Source organism: Camelus ferus, chromosome 19 (genome assembly GCF_009834535.1).
Source record: "Camelus ferus isolate YT-003-E chromosome 19, BCGSAC_Cfer_1.0, whole genome shotgun sequence".
Taxonomy (NCBI): domain Eukaryota; kingdom Metazoa; phylum Chordata; class Mammalia; order Artiodactyla; family Camelidae; genus Camelus; species Camelus ferus.
In genome coordinates, this window is record NC_045714.1 from 11083819 (window position 1) to 11091556 (window position 7738).

The window sequence follows — 7738 nt, forward strand, 5'->3', positions numbered from 1 at the left end:
GGAACTATTATCATCCCCAGGGGAGAAGAAAGAAAACCGATGCTCAGAGAGGTTATGTAACCTGCCCAAGGTCACACAGCTTTTAAGGAGAAAAGTTGGGATTTGATCCCACTTCGGTCTAACCTGGAGCTCTTAACCCAGTGCGGGGAGCTCAGGGGAGGCGGGGTGGGGGACACGATGCCCCCTGCTGTGTAACTGTGTCACTTTGGATGTAACAGAAAATCCATCTCCAAACGGCATGGGCTCATGTAACAGGAAATCCAGAGCAGGGGGTGTTTGGCAGCTCAGTGATGTCCTAGGGCCCTCCCTGGTGTCTTTCTGTTTGGTTCTGCAGTTCATCGTGCGTTTGGCAGGCCCTGGGTGGAAGCGCCAGGTCAGACCTGAACTTGGGGCTCTCCACAAAGGGCGGCAGCCCCCCAACCCCGCCCTGGGGGACAACGGGTGAGTCTGAGCACGAACAATTATGTGAGTAGAAGTCACTCCGCGGTTGAATGACCACTCCCATCCTTTCTAAAAAGATGGGGGTTCCTCTTTGTGGGCAGCTGGATCTGAACCTCCCATCCCCTAAGAGCGGCCTGAAGGCTCTCTCCCATCGCAAGTCCACCTTTGAAGGCTTCTCTGTATTTTGCAAAGAGGGTCTCCTCCCCAAGCCCCTGTGACCCGCCTCACCCCTGTGCTCCCTCTGCTTCGACCCACTCTCTTTTTCAGCTCGTTGAGCTATTAAGCTGTTGACCAGCTGCCCCAGCAAGAGCTTCAGTTAGAAACCGGGGAGTCGCCGGTCTTGAACCCTGAACAGAGAGGATGGTGCTGGGGGCTGGGAAGAGGACAGCGGCCCAGACGCCCGCCCATGGGTCCCTAAAATCCCTCTGTCTCCTCAGCGCTGCACTTGGGCTGCGGTAAGTTCACAGCCCGTCCATCCACCAAGTGTTACAAGTAGCTGCGAAAGACTTAATTCTGAGAATACCTGGGGTTTGAGCCTGGGGAATGTGGGGGCCCTGCCTCCCGTTAACCTGCTGCCTGGGTGGGGTCACACTGCAAGGCAAGTTCACTGCCAGGGACGTCAGAGGGCCCTCGGGCTTGGAAGGGATTCTCTGGGAGCGGAATAACTGGCAGGTTCTGACGCGGCCACGGGCCAGATGTTTCCAGCCACTGAGGCCCTAAGGGGGGCACAAAGATGGTCACCCAGATGTCGAGCCCAAGATGACATAATCCCTGCCACAGATGACACCCACAATGCGCCAGCCTGGGACGTGGTGACCATTTAGTCTCCCCCAAAAGCCTACACAGAAGGGGCCATTCTGCCCCTGAGAGATGAGAGGCCTGGGCCAGGATCAAGGTCACCACCAGCAAGAGGCCAGACTGGCATTTCCACACTCACAGCACAGCTTCTAATCGCCGGCCTCCGCCCTTGCTCCCTCTGGTCCGTTCCGCACCCTGCGGTGAGAGCAGGACGCCCTACCCCAGAAACTGACACAGCATTGTAAGCTGACTATACTTCAGTAAAAAAAGAAGGAAAAAATAGTACAGAATCCCAGCATCATTACTCAATCCCGTGAGCTTGTTTCTCTCGCAAGACCAGCAAAGCTCTTTGAAATCTATGTCCTGAGTGGCAGGAATTCAGACCCCAGCGCGACTGTTTCATCCTCTGAGACACATCTTCCTGAGGGCTCGTCAGCTTCGCTCCTGAGGCTGTTGTGGAGACTGGACGAGAGCAGGAGGATAACTCAGTCCGCACACTGCCTTGCGTGTCGCAGCTGTGAGCACTGTTCACTCCTGGTAGTAACGCTACTATTAACAAGGGAAGCTAGCATTTGCTAAGCACTGCCTGTCTTCCAGGTGAGGCTCTGAGTGCTTGACCTGGACTGACGCATTGAATCTCACCACCCTGTGAGAAGATCGTTGTTACCCCCATTTTACAGATGAGGAAACTCAGACACAGACAGGTGAAGTCACTTTTACAAAGCCACACAGCTGCTGAGCAACAGAGCTGGGATTTGAACCCAGGCCAGCCTGGCCCCAGGACACGATGCTAACGTTCCTACTGGACTTTATCTGCATGAGAACTTCACGAGGAAGGAAGGGTGGACAGGATGACCTCACCTCAGGTCGCTATTGCCATGTCTATAAAATGAATCTAAGTGATTTGTCCAAAGTCACCCCAGCTCAGAGGTGGAAGAGCGGACAGGAGCCTGGACCCCGACTCCCAGTGCAGTTCCTAGCCCCCCACTGCGCATCATCCTAGGTGTGTGGCTGGTACCTGATGGTTGCTTCTGAGTTTTCCAAGGCAGTTCCCTTCTGAGCACACCTTCTAGACATGGAGACGAAACTACAGACAGCAGTGCAGCAAGTCTGAGCCCGCCTTTCACCCGTCTCTGAAAGGTTGCTTCTTCCCCCTGAGGCTAAAGGCACAAGGGGTGATTACAGCCAGGAGGAAAGCTGGAAACAACAGAATCAGACAACGTGGAACAGACATTTTTCCCTGGTGACGGGTGCCAGGTATTTATGCTGCAGTGAGACAAAGGCAGATGATTTCTCTTCAGATTTCAGCATTTGCTTCCAAAACAGCAGAGGCCCAGGCAGGGGGACCAGTGGAGGATGGATGGGCGTCTGGCATTGATTGGTACCCAGCCTGAATAATACATCAAGGGCCTGTGACTTCATGACAAAAGCCTTGAGAGCCAGCCTTCTGCAAACCAGACTCCCCAGGGACTTGCCTCACCAGGTGTCTGCAATTGCAAATGAAGTGGGAGGGATGTTCCTGAACAGACTCTCAAAGTTGAGCTCCAGGCTGAGAGATGGAGATAAAGGAGCATTCCTGAGACTCCTGGAACTCGGGCATCATAATGGGTCCTAAGCCCGGGGAGTGGGGCCCCCATCGCTTCTCTTGAGCTTTGCTGCTGCTGAAAATGAGTTGAATGGGAAGATAAGGCTCCCTCCCAGGCTGTGCTCCCTGTGGGAAAGACATAGGCTGCTTAGGAAGGAGGGATGTGGCCACGAGCTCCAGGCTGAGAACAGGGAGAAGTATGAGCAGCCTGCACCCCTCCTCCCTCCTTTCTCCCTCCCTTGAACATTCACTGAAGTTCTGACTACGTGGCAAGCGATGTGCAAGGAAGCAGAAACACCGCACTAAGGAAGGCTGCCCTGGCCGTTGCCTCACACTCCAGAGAAGGAGTCCTCGGGAGCCCTTTTACTGAACATCCGTCCAGCACTTACTTGGTGCCCCTCAAAGGACTGGAAGAAGATCAAGCCCATTTTGCAGAAGAGGAAATTGAGACCCCAAGAGGGGTGATGCTCTGTCACTAACCCTGTGACCTTGGGCAAGTGGCAGAGTGGGGACTGATTTTTCCTACCCTACGTCTGGTGCACTCCCCTCACGCCTCCTGGCCTTCTGTGAAGATCCGTGTGAAAAGGTCAGCTCTCCCAGTAGAAGAGGAACTCCTAGCTCATGCCTGTGTTCTAAACAGAACCCAGCACAAAACCAACACCATGGAATGAAGACAGGAAACCCTTGGCCTCATGAGCACCCTCTCCCGACCAGGTCTGGCTGCTGTCCATGGTACCAGAAAGAAGCATGGCGCCCGCTGAGCGTGGGTGGCTAGAGCAGTTCTAGGGGAACAGAAGACTCTCATCACCCACCTTCTGGTTCTGACAGCCTCCAACGTGCTCCATTTCTCACCTGTCCCCTCTTCCTCTCCCATGAGCTTTTCCGTTAACCAGTGAAGACCTTGTATTAGATGTCTTAGCCTTTTTTTTGTTTCTTATTTCTTAACCTTCGAAGCAGAGAAAACTCACAACTAGCTGTACCTGGCATGGCAAATGCCATTCCAAGAGACCTCAAATTAATCATAAAACATTTTTTGTCCAATGTGTTTAGCTCTTTTTGCCCATTATCCTGCATTAACAGAGACCCCAGTCGTAATATGTATTTCTTACATCATGCTTCCCAAATGTCAATCACCCACAGGCCTCCCACATGATTTTTGCCATATTCTTATACCCCCTACTGTATTCTGTATTGAATATATTTCCTAAAATCAACTCATTTAAAATAATTCCTAAATATATCTTATTTTTAACAGCAGTTTTACATTTACAGAAAAATTGAACAGAAAGTGCAGAGAAGTTTTTCCCTCCTCCCTGCACACACTCTCTCTATTATTACCATCTCACATTAGTGAGATAAACTTATTACAACTGATGAACCAATGACCAGTTTAGTTATTATTAACTGATGTCCATAGTTTACATTAGGGTTCACTCTTTATGCTGTACATTCCATGGGTTTTGACAAATGCATAAAGACCTGTATCTTCCATCACATAAACAGAGTGCTTCTGCTATTTTGAAATTTGCCCTGGGCTCCACCTACTCATTCTTATCCCCTCCCTATGAACCTCTGGTAACTGTTGATTTTTTTACTGGCTCTGTAGTTTTGCCTTTTCCAGAATGCCATATAGTTGGAATTATACCATATGTAGCCTTTTTAGATTGGCTTCCTCAACTCACTACTTTTTTTTTTTTTACAGAACTAAATTTATTTGAAGGGGAAACTTTATATCATCATCAGGTAGATATTCAGAATCATGTGAATAAAAGGAAGTCATAGGGATTCAGCAAAAATGGCAGTGTAAGGATCTTTGACAATTCTCTATGCCATAAAAGAGATCACAAAAACTGGCAAAAAGTCAGAACTGACTTGTTCAGAGCTCTGGAAATTAACCAGAGGCTGAAAGCAATCTGAAAAGCATTTCTTCAAGAAAAATGGCTGAATCTCAGTAAGAACAGTGAGTTTCATGGCATTTTGACTTGTTCTATCTTCATTCTCTCCTGTCCAGCTCTCAGTTAGCCTTGGAAGGCAACAGCCTATGATCGTGGTGAGAACTAACAGCCTGGAAGCCACTGGAAGGGACAGAGAAATGCTGGAGCTCCATCGAAGTCTCACTCCCAGAGAAGTGTCATTATTGAACTTGTCTGGTGGACCCCTGGATGACTCTACTTGCAAAGTCTTTATTTTTAACTTTACTCTAACCTCGTTCAATATGAAAAGCCAGGGCACTTATCGAAAACTATTTGAAGTAATTGACTCGCTTCCTGGGTACCTGAGGTGGTGAATAGCTCCTGGGGTAAACTGTAGGCTAATCAAAAAGCTTAAAATAAAAGGTTGGAGAGTGAGATGCCCACAAGGGATCTGAGAAGTTCCAATATATTCCTGAGACTCTAGAAGACCACGTGCACGTACGGGTCTGTGAAAGCCCTGAGGAAGTCTTAAACTCCCACCTCTGTCTGACCTTGAGGTTCTGCACAAGCAAGAAGTGAAGGATAAGGCAGGGTTGTCAACTTCCTGGCCAAGTGTTGACGAGGTGCCCCGACGAGGTGCCCCGACATACACAGAGAGTTACCATGACAGAAGCTCAGAGACTTATTAGTTCTAAGGATGAGGAAGTCTCTCTCCAACCATTAACCCAACTCAGTAAGCTAACTGGGTGGAGACTTCACTGGCCACACCTGAAAAACAATGTAATATATATACCATATTAATGAATAAAGGGCAAAACCGCATGATCATCTCAATAGATACAGAAAAAGCATCTGACAAAATTAATACACATTCATGACAAAAACACTCAACCAGCTAGGACCAGAAGGGAACTTCCTCAGCCTACCAGAGGGTACCTATGAAAATTCGCAGCTAAAATCACATTTAATGGTGAAACGCTAACTTTCTCCCTAAAATCAGGGAGAAGACAAAGACAGACGTCTATTCTCGCCATTCCCATTCAGCATTGTGCTGGAGGTCCGAGCCAGGCAATTAATCAAGGAAAGGAAACAAAAGGTATCTGGAGGGAAAGGAAAAAGCAAAACCATTTCTCAGTGCATAATCTTGTACATAGAAAATCCTGAGGAATCCACAAATAAACTATTAGAGCTAATAAATAAGTTCAGAAAGTTTGCGGGACACAAGATCAATACTCAAAAATTAACTGTGCTTCTACGCATCAGCAATGAACAGTCCAATAAGGAAATTAAGAAAGTAATACCGTTTATAATAACATCAAAATGAATAAAATGTTTAGAGATAAATTTAACAAAATAGGAGCAAGACTTATACACTGAAAACTGCAAAACATTGCTGAAAGAAATCAAAGGCATAAATAAATAGAAAGACATGCCAAGTCCATGGATCATAAGACTTAATATTGTTAAAATGATGTTACCCTAAGTTGATCTAAGGATGTAACACAACCCCTAACCTTGGATTAGGCAATGGCTTATTAGATAAACCAGCTAAAGCACAAGCCACCAAAGAAAACACAGATAAATGGTTCTTCGCCAAAATTTAAAACTTTTGTATTTCAATAGAGTTTGAGGAAAGTGAAAAGAAAACCCACAGGACAGGGGAAAATATTTGCAAATCAGATATCTGGTAAGGATCTTGTCTCTAAAATATGTGAAGACCTCCTTACAACTTGACAATGAAGACAAGATACTCCGAAGCAGACTGAGCAGTCAGAGGTCAGAGGGCACACGTCATCTCAGCTCTGCTAGCACAGCCAGGATGAGTCACATCCCACCCGTGGCTGAGCCGCCACTTCTCCATCCAGAAAATAAAAGAAAATCTTTTACTCCTGTGGTTCCCAGCTTTGACTGCACGCATATATCACCTGGGGAGCCTTCCGCCTTCTGGCACCTGGACCCTATCCCCAGAGGCGCTGAGGTCATGGTCTGGGCTTCTCAAGGTTTGGAAATTTCCAGGTGATTCTCAGGACCCACCACATGTGAGCAAGAATGGCTTCCTGTGGCTCGTCATCCTTGGACCACCGTCCACAAGGAGAACTCAGGATCCAGTGAAAACCCACAGGGATTTTGAACATGCCAGATGCCTCTTCAAGTACATCACAATGCCCTGATTTATCTGCTGTAGAATTTCAGTTCCATGCATTGAGCACAGTCTCAGCGTTGGTCTCCACCCACTGCCAAATCAAGTTGTGTCTACACGGAGCTCATCCCACCTGGACCTGAGATCTGTTGCTCTGCTTCTTCCAAGAAGCTTTTGTTCTGTGGTTTTCTTTTAATTGTCCTGTTATTTTTCCCCCTTTCTAACATCTTGGGCAGGTCTCGTCACTTTCTAGTCACAATGAGGGCAGCCTAGTTTAAAAAATACAATCTAATATTCAGTTAAAATCTTATCTTCTCCCTTCTACAAGGTTTGGTGGAGTTTGAGGCTCCTAGGACTTGGGGGAGGGGGCAGAGAAGGATACAACAAGCTATAAATATTAGGAAAGGACACCAAGGTGTCGAAGGATGCTTGCCAGAGGAGATGGTTCATTCTGATGGAGGCTCTCAGGAGGCTTTTGGAGACCGTGGCACCTGAGAAATGGGGTCATGATTCTGATAGGTGGACACCATCTGGGGGTGGGGGCTCTGCCCCCAGTGAGGATGTGAGCAGTCACCAAGGCGTGAGTGTACAAACAGGTTTGGAGGTGGAGATCAGGGACACAGGGTCGACTAAGAGTTCCATCCAGGCCGTGTCCAGGGCAGAGAGCAGGGCTGCTGGCACCCACCCTTTGGTTGCTGAGCAGGACCCTCCTACCCACGGATGCCGAGAGGGTCCTTTGCCAGCTCCATGAGGCTCCCCACCCTCCATGCTTCTCGGAGAAAACAAGTCCCTGTGCCCTCCTGGCTGGGCTTTCTGACCCAATTTCTGGCGGCCGTGTTTGCTCACTCCCACCCTCCCTGA

At 48.3% G+C, this 7738-nt stretch overlaps 1 long non-coding RNA gene across 1 annotated transcript; it reads left to right on the forward strand.

Annotated features, from left to right (window-relative positions):
- Positions 1-396: 396 nt before the first annotated feature.
- LOC116657780 lies at positions 397-5497 on the forward strand. The gene is made up of 3 exons (XR_004312913.1): positions 397-441; positions 709-896; positions 4836-5497. It is a non-coding gene; the product is annotated as an uncharacterized LOC116657780 (long non-coding RNA).
- The last annotated feature ends 2241 nt before the right edge of the window (positions 5498-7738 follow it).